The 12,815-nt window shown below is 44.7% G+C and overlaps 1 long non-coding RNA gene across 2 annotated transcripts in view; it reads right to left on the bottom strand.

Annotated features, from left to right (window-relative positions):
* Positions 1-367: 367 nt before the first annotated feature.
* LOC117874930 overlaps positions 368-12,815 on the bottom strand; it is a 30,275-nt gene continuing 17,827 nt past the window's right edge. For both annotated transcript variants that reach the window (XR_004645120.1, XR_004645123.1), the window contains 3 exons: positions 8,533-8,667; positions 1,775-1,962; positions 368-454 (listed from right to left, as the gene is read on the bottom strand). This is a non-coding gene — a long non-coding RNA (uncharacterized LOC117874930). The remainder of the gene's footprint in view (positions 455-1,774; positions 1,963-8,532; positions 8,668-12,815) is intronic.

Here is a 12,815-nt window from a genome sequence, read left to right as displayed (position 1 = left end):
ATCCTGGGAGGACTCCATGACGGTTACCTGTGCTGATGAGCTCTGCGTGGTCACCTGTGCTCTCCACGCTGGGCAAACAGGAAATGAAATTCAAACCTTCGCGGGTCTTTTCCTGTCTACCTGGTCAGTGCATCTGAGTTGAGAGCGCTGTCCAGAGCGGTCAAAATGAAGCACTGTGGGATAGCTCCCGGAGGCCAATAACATCGAATTCCGTCCACACTACCCCAATTCCGACCCGCAAAGGCCGGTTTTATCGCTAATCCCCTTGTCGGAGGTGGTGTAAAGAAACCGGTTTAAAGGGCCCTTTAAGTCGAAAGAAAGGGCCTCGTTGTGTGGACGTGTCCAGGCTTAATTCGGTTTAACGCTGCTAAAGTCAACCTAAACCCGTAGTGTAGACCAGGCCTTAGTTTGTAACTTGGGGCCAGATTTCCAAACTTCTGTACTTCCACTGTGTCTGCAGAAGATAAACATCTTAAACATCACCCCCAAACCATTCTAGCTCAAGAAATTTCAAGTCTGGAAAAATAAATACCAAATACCTTGCAATAAGAAAAATCACTCATGAACTTTTTCATAGTATCAGAGGGGTAGCTGTGTTAGTCTGAATCTGTAAAAAGCAACAGAGGGTCCTGTGGCACCTTTGAGACTAACAGAAGTATTGGGAGCATAAGCTTTGGTGGGTAAGAACCTCACTTCTTCAGATGCAAGTCAACTTTTTCATAGATTCCAAGGCCCAAAAGGACCATTGTAATCATCTAGTCTGACTTCTTGTATAACACAGGCCAGAGAACTTCCCCATAATAATTTCTAGAGCATGTCTTTTAGAAAAACATCCTACGTTGATTTAAAAATTGTCAGTGATGGAGAATCCACCATGACACTTGATAAACTGTGCCAATGGTTAATTACATTTGTGTCAAATTTACGCCTTATTTAAGTCTGAAGTTGTCTAACTTCAACTTCCAGCCACTGGATTGTGTTAGACCTTTCTCTGCTAGATTGAAGAGCACATTATTAAATATTTGTTCCCCATGTAGATATTTACAGATTTTAATCAAGTCACCCTTTAGCCTTCACTTTGTTAAACAAAATAGATTGAGCTCTTTGATTCTATCACTATTTTTGCATTCTGTTGTATCATGCGTCTTCTAGGTATACTACACGATGACGTATCAAATCATTTTTTATTATATTTCAGGAAGTTTTATTTTCCTCAAGCCAAATTCTAAAGTTTTTATTCAGGCCATCGTCAGAAAAAACTGCATTGAACATATGGGAAAAATGAGGCACAGAGAAGTGAAGTAAGTTGCTTGAAGTCCCATAGCAGTTCAGTGTCACAGTGGGGATAGAACCCAGCTCTGACTCTCAGCCTAGTGCCCTATTCACTGGGCTATGCTGCCTTTCATGTACTAACTTCCCTACAATCACTTATCTCAGCTCTCATATACTTCCATGAGAGCATGTTTCCCCTCTTTTAATATTTTTTTCATACTAATCAAAACTCAGAAAACAATAATGAGCAGAAGTGGGCCCAAGCTCCAAAATTTTGGGTCGGGAGTCAGGACTGGACTTTAAACTTTCTCACCCCTTAAATTTGTGGGTGTCTGGACTCAGGGTTCCAGTGGAGTTGATGATAAGGAAAGATCTCAATTGTGATATTCACATCCAAGTTTGGGTCTGGATTTCAAAACAGAAGATTTAGGACTATTTGGATTCAGGTTTTTAGGTCAAAGCCATCTCTAATATTAACACAGGATTTATTTGCATAACTTACCATGTCATGACTGTTGTGTGAGGTTTCAACCCCAAGTCTGCAGGAAGACTCCCATGGTTTGGATACCTTCAGAAGACTTGGATAAGCTTCCAAACTTTCACACAAACTCCAAACTTTTCATCCATCAGTCTTTTCCTACGATTGTTCGCCAAGCTTGCGAGGCCTTATACTCAACGGTATTTCTCTGTCTGAAATGTGATAACTTTTTAAACACTATATCTGATCAACTCCAACATTTCAGGGGATGTTCTAGGCCTCAATGGGCAGAAACCTGTTGATTTGGGGCAGGGGGGAATCAGAAAACCAAAAGAGGAAAATGGGGGACTCCTGGAGCCCCTGCCATCGGATTAGCACAAGACACAGCTTCAACCAGCTTGGCAATTGTCTGTACATAAAAGAACCTGTTGATGGCAGCCATTCACACTTCCCAGCAAACAGCACCCCCATCTCCGCTCTGCTCATCCTCCCATTAAAGTTTAACATGTTGACACCTTGAATGATTCATCTCCCAGACAAAAAGAAGACAATAATAGCGGCCTAGGGAGGAGAGGGGAATGGGGAAATGCACACATCCCCTGGCATAGGGAGGAAAATGGGGGAGGGGCAAATGCGGGACACAGTCCCTGCAACAGGGGAAAGGGAGGAATGGGGAACACAGATAACCAGGTATGAGGGTGGAGGTGGAGAAAGTTGAAGGGAGTCCGTGAAATAGAGGGGGATGGGAAGATGGCACACAGGGAGCTTGCAAGGATGGAGGGATGCAAGTTGCCCTTGGTTTGTACAATAAGCTCGGCCTACAGAAGCTATGAAGTATGCAACCGCCCCAGTTATTTTGCTTAATACTACTATAAGTATGTAGCTACAGACTTTATTAATGACGTCTGTTATGAAATAGCCTAGCTAGACCACAAGAGGCAAAAGAGATACTGGTTTGGTTTCAGTAAAGACCACCGTTTGCATACGCAGGCAGACTGAAACCCGATTATACAAAATCTCACTTTTCCTGCATTAGCTTGGCTGTAAGACTGTGATTTACATGGGCTTCCAGCTGCCTTGTGTCTCTGCAGCTAGTTAACAATCATACACACAGGCGTACACCTCAGATTAAACCCTTACAAAAGCTGCTTGCTGAGGTCTGAGATGACGTGGAGGGAGTAAAATCTTTCTAATGCTTAAATTCTCCTGTTGATTCAGAACATTCAGAAGCTCATTAGCTTGAGCTGTTTGTTTGATAGAAAGTGTCAGTTCACAACAGGAAATCTAGCACATCAAATGCGAGGAGCATCTGTCTCCATCTAGTGTTCATTATTCTGCATTCACATGCAGCTGTCCTACATAATGTGCAAGTCAATTTTCTGAACAGAGAAGAGGGAGGACGGGGCACGCTTTTCCACTTTAATTACCCTCAAATTCTAACAGCTAGCTTGTGAGACTTCAGGAGAAGTGCACATTTATCGTGTTCACAGATAACTGACATTTAGATCCTGTTAATGTGCTAACCAAAGCCAGGAAATTCAGAAGGAAAGCTGATAATTTCTTTAACTTGTGCTGAGGTGGGAACAAATGGCGTGAGTTACACAAAGTGTTTGGATTCACTCAGTGTGTACAGGTTTCTCTTGGTTTGTGCATGTGACCTTAATTTCAACACTTCTTTTTCTCTTTTAACTCTGAGCATTTTTCAGCTTCAGAACAGAAATTTTTAACAAAGTGAAAGTGTCATGGAAGTATGTGAGAACAACATGATAAGTAAATAAATAATCATAATCATCATCACTTCAGTAGATTCTTCCACCAGTAGCTCCCAAATTACTTCAAAAGTCAATTAATTGAGCCTCACTATGCTCCTGCCAGGCAGGGAAGTATTAGCCCATTTTGCAGCTGGGAGAAGTTGGGGGAGAGAGATTTTAGGTGACCTGACCAAGTTCATGCAGGAAGTCTGTAGAGGAGTTGAGGATCAAGTCTTTCCAAAGCAATCCTCCACCTCACTGGTCCGATTCCCCATCTCCTTGCACTTTGCATGGTCATCTACAGCTACTTTCCACTAGCGTCAAAGACAATGCAAGGTCCAGGGCAATGATGAATTGGGGCCTATGGTAGCAGGTTTTTAAATGGGAATTCATTGCTTCTGTTTGCTAGCTGTGAGAGAAAATGTGACCTCACGTTGGGTACTCAGCACTTTGCTGGATCAAGCTCATATCGTATGTTTCATCCAGAGAGCTAAGTAGTGCTATCTCCATTTCACAAATGCAGAAATCAAGACAGAGAGGTGAAGTGATTTGTCCAGGTCATCCGGTAGCTCAATGGAAATAATACTCCAGAACTCTCAGGTCAGAGTCCTGTGCAAAAGGTGATACAAATATTGCTGCCTCTTATTGGTTCCTTAGTGCCTCATAAATAATGGCCTCCTTTTGTGCCCCTTCTCCCCACAGCTGAGGGGATGGGGCGCTACATCAGAGAAGAGAATTTCTGCCACAACACCACCTCCTACCATAAAGAACAGAATCTTCTTGAAAGCCCCAAGCTAGTTCAGGAATGCAGCTTGTTGCTCTGATCCTCACCTGCCTGCAGCTGCAGTTCTTCCTTTCCACCTGCCTTTCTCCCAGTTGCTGGGATGAATATATTCCCTGATAGGATGGTTATCTATATAAGGGCACACTGAAAACCAAGTAAGGCACACACTACTATTTAAGAACTGCACCAGATGACAAGTTAATGAAATTTCTTCCACCTGAAAATGAGACTGGAGCAATGTGTAAGAGGAAAGGCCTAGCCAAATCTCATTGGCTGCTGGCAGTTTCCTTAACTTAGAGGAACCCTCAACCTGCTCTATTTTCTGGCTGTGGTGTAAGTCAAAAAATGCCAAAAGGCCACTCTAGGTGTCTGTGTTGACAAAAAAGACCCATTTTTCATCAGCCTCCCCCACAAAAGGTCCTGCACCAGATGGCACAGTGTGTGCTATGGTGGTTTGTAGTCCCATTCATCACAACAGGATTGGGAACTGCCTGAACCTAAGATAGCTCACTGGCAAGATTATAAGCAAATATTTCACCATATGGAAGGTGTAATTTGACCACAGTGCACCCCAGGATTGAGCCCACTTTGCACAGGTGTAAATGACCTACACAAGGTGCAAAGTGATGGCAAATCAGGCCCCTCCACTCTTGCCCTATCTTGCATGACACCCTAAATATTAGCTACATATATTTACAAATATTTTTTTAACACACACATAATTGTAGAATAGATGTACGAAGATGGAACCTACAGGATATGTGCAGAGGAGAGTTATGCAAATAAACAATTTTTTGTGTGCAATGGGCGAACCAAAAAAGTTTGTTTGGTTGAACAAAACATTTTGTTTGAGTTCTGTTACTTCTTTTTTAAAAAGATAAAATTGAAGTAAAATTCAAAATAAGTCATTTTGAATGAAGAAGTTCAAATATTGAAAGGAAATGTTTAGACTTTTTGGATTTGGGGTTTTTTTTTACTGAAATAATTTGGCAAGCTGAACACAAATTTACAAACTGTTTGGATCAATCTGCATCTGCATTTTTCAGTGAAAAAGAGTTTCATCTGAAAAATGTAGCCCGGCTCCAGTGTCTCCAAAACTTTCACTACACTCAGTCACACACATACTTTGTCCTCCATGGCTATGCTGGGACCTGCCTTTCTGGTTTGTTTATAAAATGAAAGTGCTATAGATGCCTAAAGTGCTAAAGTTATAATTGGCTAAGCAAACCAAGGTCCTTCACTCAACTTGATGTCCTGTCTCTGTTTCTTTGTAACATGATAACTTTTCAATATCACATCCAGTCGATTCTAAAATGTTCTAGGCATCAATTGGCAGAACTCTATTGATTTTGGTGAGAACTGGAAAACCAGAAGGAAGAAATGGGCGTCACATGGAGCACCTTATATATGGTCAGAGACCCAGCAGCTTCAACCACCTCTGTAATTGTCTATAGGTCAAAGAAGCCGTTGATGGCAGCCATCAACACCTTCCAGCATCACAGTGCTCCCCCCCATCTCAGCTCCGCCTATCCACCCAATGCTGTTTTAAATGTTGACACCCTGACTCATCTCCTAGGCAGAAAGAAAAGAAATAAGTGTGGTTGGTAAAGGAGGGTGGGGATACACACAGAGCTCCTAGCATGGGGAGAATGCGGGACCATAGCATGTAAGGAGAAGGGGAAAAGGAGGGGGCAGAGAGGATGGGGCTGAGAGTGGATGTTACAGGGGTTCCCTGAAATAGAGGGAGATGGAAGGGTGGCACACAGGGGACATAGAGAAATGCAAGGAGCCCCTGCTCTGTGTAATGAGCTCAGCCTACAGAAGCAACAAAGCATGAGACCCTCTAGAAAATAATATTATTTTAGGTGCCCTGATTCATAAGTGGGCTCGGAAGGATTAAATTAGATTGTTATCGGTAAATGTGGATTTCACCTAGGGTTGCCAACCCTTCCGGTTTTGCCAGGAGTCTTCCGGAATCGGGCTCTATCTCCCGGAAGCTACTGCAGCCAAACTGGGAGATTTGGGACGCTAGCAATCGAGCAGGGCAGCGGGGCTAAGGCAGGCTTCCTGCCTGGCTGCCATCGTTCCATGATGCTCCTGGAAGCTGATGGCATCGTCCCTGCGGCTCCAGGGGGTGAGGGGGTCTCCGGGTGCTGCCCAACCCTGAGCACTGACTCTGCAGCTCCCATGGGCCGGGAATTGCGGCCAATGGGAGCTGCAGGTGCCATGCCTGTGGGCAAGGGCAGTGCACGGAGCTCCCTGCCTCTCCCCTCCTCCCCCACCTAGGTGCCGCTGCTAGAGGGATATGCCGGTCACTTTCAGGAGCCGCCCAAGGTAATCACTGCTTCCCTCACCCCCTCCTGCACCCAAACTTCTTCCCAGAGCCCAGCCCCCTGCACCTCCTCCCCCACCTAAATTTCCTCCCAGAGCCCGCACCTCCTTCTGCACCCCAACGACCTGCCCCAGGCTCAGCCTGCAGCCACCTCCTACACTCTGAACCCCTCGGCCTCACCCCCTAGCCCAAAACCCACACCCCCATCCTGCACCTCAACGCCCTGCCCCAGCCCAATGAAGGTGAGTGAGGGTGGGGGAGAGCAAGTGATGGAGGGAGGGAGCCTGGAGTGAGCAGGGAGGGGGGGTGGGCAGAGGGGCGGTGCCTTGGGGAAGGGACAGGGCAGGGCAAGGTGTTTGTGTTTGTGCCATAAGATAGTTAGCAACCCTAATTTCACCAGACACACACACACACAGTCAAAGAGATATATCCATCAGTAATAAAATTTACAGATAGGCAAGGAAAGAAAAATGCTGTTTGAGAACTAATTAGGTTGTATTCCAGGATATTTACTTTGCCTGGTTTGACATGTGTTGTTGACGACGTGTTTTATCAGTTATAAAGCTTCTGCTTTCTTAACCTCAGCATCTGTCATTTAATAATTCTTGTCTGACCTCTATTGTCTGACTCCCCCAATAATTTCCTACAATTTTGAAAATTTTAATCTATAAAAATAAAAAAACCTGCTTAAAATAGACATTGATACTCATAGATTCCAAGTAGGGTGACCAGATGTCCCGATTTTATAGGGACGGTCCCGATATTTGGGGCTTTTTCTTACATGGGTGCCTATTACCCCCCACCCTCTGTCCCGATTTTTCACACTTGCTGTCTGGTCACCCTAATCCCAAGGCCAGAAGGGCCCACTGTGATCGTGTAGTCTAGTCATTGAAATAATAAAAAAATAAAAATCCACTTCTGCCAAGACTACTTACAGGCCTTAGCTTTTAACTAAAGCCTGTCCTTGATCTGAATCACATAAATCAGTCTATCATACAGGTATTTTTGACGTTAAAGTAGACAGAAATGCACAAAGGCGAAGGTATTGATGTAGAGTTGTGTGAAATTCAGTATTTGTGGTTTAAAAGGATTCATGGAAAACCTTCCTTTGGTTTCAATTCATAAGGGTTCAAATTCCTGAGATTTACTTTGAGTTTAGGGTTTGAATGATCCACCAAAACTTGGCTGAAACACTTTCCCCTGGTTTAGGATTAGATGGTGTTGTCAGGTACAGCCCTGCACTAGGGGCGGTGTATAAGCTGCACCACCTCAAGAGTAGCCCTAAGAGACTTTGTTCTCTTGGGGTTAGGGTTACTATATTTCAGGTTTCCCCCCGCCCCAAAAGACAAGGCTGAAGGGGAAGGACCTGGAGGGGGTGGGGGAGGGGTACCTGGAAGAGGTACCTGCTTCAGGGGTACTCACTGGAGGTGGGAGGCAGTGTTGCTCCCTGTCACAGTGGCAGGATGGCTGGTGCAAGCCCAGGACACAGAGACAGCTGTCAGGCAGTGCCTTCCTGCAGGACTCCCTCCCCTGGGCTGGGAGCCAGGGCCTGGGTGGGCAGGATTTGACATCTGTGGCTTGCAGGAGAATGGACCAATCAGCTGTGGATGCAGGGGAAAGACCAATCGGGAAGTGGACCCATCGGGGCTTTTTCTGAACTGCAGGAGGCTCAAAAAAGAGGCTATGTCCAGGAAAACCCAAACTATGGTAACCCTACTTGAGGCACAATACCCCCTTGCTCTGGGAGTTGAAGGCGATGCAACATTAACAAGCCCTTTAATGAACTAGGCTAAATTTAGACTTTATGACAAAACCAGATGAGTGTTTCATACTTCTGCATTTCATAACAGTTTCATGCAGTTCTGATAGTTAGTAATGGGCAGAGCTCAGAAAGGAGTTCAGTTAGGTTACAAACCTCTTTGGTCTGGAAATGGACAAGCATTCTCATCAGAGCTAGGTTTCCTGCAAATCTCTCAGTACTCTTCAGTTCCAGCCAGCCCAGAGATGGTGCAAGAAGAACCATTACAGTGTTTTGGTTTCACGTCCCTGTCTGGAAACAAGAAACACACACATATGCAGACATGATTTTTGTTTTTATCTGTGAGTTTACCAGATGTTTCCAAACCTCAAAATGTTTGAACTGTGGGCCAGTCATTATTTTATCTGAACTGGTTCACCGCTTGGGAGGCATTATTTACCTAATGGAATAATAATAGCTTTGTTGACTGGGTAAACACATACTTGGTGGTGTACTAGTAATTTAAAATGGATATTGTGTTGAGGAAAGGTGCGGGACTGGCAGCTGTTAAATCCTTTATATACATGGAATAGTTACAGCACATGCACCAGCAATGCAAGATTCCTCATATAACCCTACTACTATGCCTCAAGTCTCTTCTGGGAGGGGGAATACTTTTAGGGATCGGACATTAGTTCAGTTTCCACGGCTATTCAATTCTTAGGCTCTCTGCTAAGATTGCCAGGAATGCCACTTGTTGTGTCAGTGTCTCAGCCTCACAAGTTTCTCTGAGACAACCACTCTGGGGCCTGGTCTATACTACCCGCCTGAATCGGCGGGTAGAAATCGACCTCTCGGGGATCGATTTATCGCGTCCCGTCGGGACGCGACAATCGATCCCCGAATCGGCGCTCTAACTCCACCAGCGGAGGTGGTAGTAAGCGCCGCCGACAAAAAGCGGCAGAAGTCGATTTTGCCGCCGTCCTCACAACGGGGTAAGTCGGCTGTAATACGTCGAATTCAGCTACGCTATTCACGTAGCTGAATTTGCGTATCTTAAATCGACTCCCCGCTGTAGTGTAGATGTACCCTTAGTGATTACAGGGGCAGAGACAAGAGACCCTGAAATTTACATCCCAGCTCCCTGTAGTGGAGGGAGAATCCGCAGGAGGCAGAGCTCAAAGATGAGCTAGGAAATGGGCAAGTTAGCTTTGGGAAACTTAGAAATCAGAGGGTCTCAGACTCCCATGCTCCTCCCCCGGCTATATTGTAAATCTGAGTATTGTAGTTCCTTGTTGTGTACTTTTGCCACTTCATCTCATTCTAAGTTAATTGCAGGTTGACAAGTTTCATTTGTGTAAGCTGAAGCCATTTTGAGTTAAACCAGTAAAATTCTGTTTTTTGCAGTTATGTAAATTTGGAACCAAAAAATTGCCCTGGTTTACCTTGTATTTTAAGATTCAAGCAGAAATAATGCAAAGTTATGAACCCTGAAAAAGGGGGTTGTAGGATTGTAAATTCTGTTCATCTGCAATTATGCAATAAGTCACTAATTTACTTAAACTGTATATTATCTATTTTAAAAGCAAAATTCTCCCTTTGAATACATGGAACTCCCACTAAAAGGTAGCTGTGATATTTCAGGGCAGAATTTGGCCCTAGAGAAATGGTTATGAAATAGTGACTGGAAAGATTGATGATCTATGGGAATTTTACCCAGGTCTGTGAAAACCTCTGGGCTCCTTTCCCCACAATAATGAGTCTCAGGTAGAAAACAAAATCTCATATGCCAGAGCCAACATGTCCTGAACTCATGGTTCAGTGTCCCCTGACTTTGATTCAAGCCCATTGGACAGAGGGTTAAACCACTGCCCAATGCTGGCAAATTGCATTGGAAACTACCTCTCATTGACTGGCAAATATCAGTTTGTGCTGTGAAAGAAGGCTTGAATATTTATGGACTATTCACCAAGTTAGATTGACAAGAAATTGGATACAGAAAAGCATCTGTGTAGACACCCCATAACATTGGTGCTACAGCAGTGAGAGCAGCTGCCTGCAGCATTAGCACTCTCATATACACATGGGCACTTCATACAGAGATATTCTTCAGAAGCTTGAGGACCTCGATGCTATGGTGAGAACACTTTGTGGCAAAGAGCAGAGACAATATCTCAGGGAATCCAGAGAAATCAAAGGCACTCTTAGTAGTCTGGAGAAGAGAAGGCTGAGGGGAGACATGATAACAGTTGTCAAGTGTGTAAAAGGTTGTTATAAGGAGGAGGGTGAAAAATTGTTCTTTTTGATCTCTGAGGATAGGACAAGAAACAATGGGCTTAAATTGTAGCAAGGGAGGTTTAGGTTGGGCATTAGGGTAGTTAAGCACTGGAACAAACTGCCTAGGGAGGCTGTGGAATCTCCATCATTGCAGGTTTTTAAGAACAGGTTGGACAAGGATAGTGTAGTTATTACATAGTCCTGCCTTGAATGCAGGGACTGGACTAGATGACTATTGAGATCCCTTGTCCTACGCTCAGGGCCAGCCCAAGGCACCAGCTTAACAAACAGGTGCTTGGGGCAGCCAAGGGAGAGGGGCGGCACCTGCAGCAATTCGGGGGCGGCAGATCCCTCACTCCCTCTAGGAGCGAAGGACCTGCCGCTGAACTGCCGCCGCCGATCGCGGCTTTTTTTTTTTTTTGCTAGGGGTGACAGAAATGCTGGAGACCGCCCTGCCTGCGCTTCTATGATTCTATGATCTGGACTAGATGACTACTGAGATCCCAGTCCTACACTTCTATGATTCTATGATCTCAGATTTGTTGGCCAGTTCTCCTCTCCCACAGATCAGTGGGGCAAGGGAGAAATACTAGCCAAGAAGCAAATCTAATCTTATAGGTGCCTGGCTTTCAGTGGCATAGCATATGCAGAGTTAGAATGCTTGGCCTTACACTGAGCAAAGTCAAAGGGTTTCACACACGCTGCAGAAACCAGTGGGCTATTGTAGGGTTCCGTAGTGGAGAGCCATCCTGCCAGTATACTCTTTGGAAAACCTTGAAACTAAGGGCATTTTATTCCCAGTGGCCCCAGGTCACTTCACACACACAAATCCTCAGCATGGTTCACCATGGCTACAAAACACTTTTCAGATAAATTCCTTTAAATTGTCATCCCTCAAGATTGCCCCTGATTTGTCCATGGCAGGTGCCACCAAATTATTCTGAGGAGAATGGAAGGAATAGAAAAGAACATACCAAACAAAAGAATGGTGCTTTCCATCACTTTAGATAGAGTCAGGATGGCTTTCGAAAGACTGCCATCGCACCTTCACAGAATAGGAGAGCAAGGATCATACTGGCTGATCTGCATGGTAGATTTCCCACTACCTAAAAATCACTGTTCTTGGAAGTTCTGCAACAGACTCCAAGTCAGAGAAGACCACCTTCGCCATCCTTCAAATGCTTTGGGGAAAGGTCAGATCTTTCTCCAAGCACCTTCTAATCTATCTAGAGACTTGTATATGGTCTCGCTCATTATGGTGCCTCACAAACACTAATGAATTCACACTCACAACATCCCCATTTTGCAGATGGGAACTGAGGCACAGAGAGACTAAGTGACTCATCCAAGGTCACGCAATAATCATTTGGCAGAGCTGGGAACTGAATTCAGATTTTCCAAGTCCTAGCCCAAAGCTGAAACACAGAACATTGTCTGCAGTAGATAAGCATTTTGCTTCAGAAAAATTGCTATTATCTTCCATAGCCAAGTGTCTTAACTCATTTTACCTTGTGAAGAAGCTAAACAGATCGCAACGCTATAGGGGCTACAGTAACCAGAAGCATAAAGTGGGTGAGGGCAGAATTGGCTGTGAGTTGGGAGTCAATTGGTCCTTTCTCAGCACACACTAAGAATGACACTACAGTGGAGGTGATATCCCTCCTGACAATGAGTCAGTGCCAAGCATGATCAGCTGTGCATAATGAGGCACAGAGAGCACCGAAGCCTTTGTGTGTCATGGTGACCTCCACGCAGGAAATCTGGCTGGTTGCTTTAATCTCCTTGAAACAGAGCCTCTGGGACTATTGTGATGCCAACACCAAATATCAATACCTAGTGTAGGATCTTGATTCTGGCTCTTTTAAGGATTAAAGCTCTCAGGATTTCTAATTGAAGCCCATTCTAGATTTAGCAGAAGTATCAGAAAAGGCCATGAGGGGCTTTAGGGGCTTTTCCCCGCCTCCCAGAACATGATATCTCCTAGTCACATATGTGAACTTACTCACAGCTCTTGGCCTCAGCTGTATCATCTGTTTTCCCCCTAAACAAATCAAGACTTTGAGCCTGATCCTGACACACGCTGAGCACCTTCAAACTACAAGCAAAACAACACAGGAGCGGAGTGCTCAGCACCTTGCAAGGTTGGGTTGTAATATTGTTATAGATCCCATAGATGGGATCCT

The sequence above is a fragment of the Trachemys scripta genome, chromosome 3, assembly GCF_013100865.1.
Source record: "Trachemys scripta elegans isolate TJP31775 chromosome 3, CAS_Tse_1.0, whole genome shotgun sequence".
Lineage (NCBI taxonomy): Eukaryota > Metazoa > Chordata > Testudines > Emydidae > Trachemys > Trachemys scripta.
This window is presented reverse-complemented; position numbering and strand designations above follow the sequence as displayed.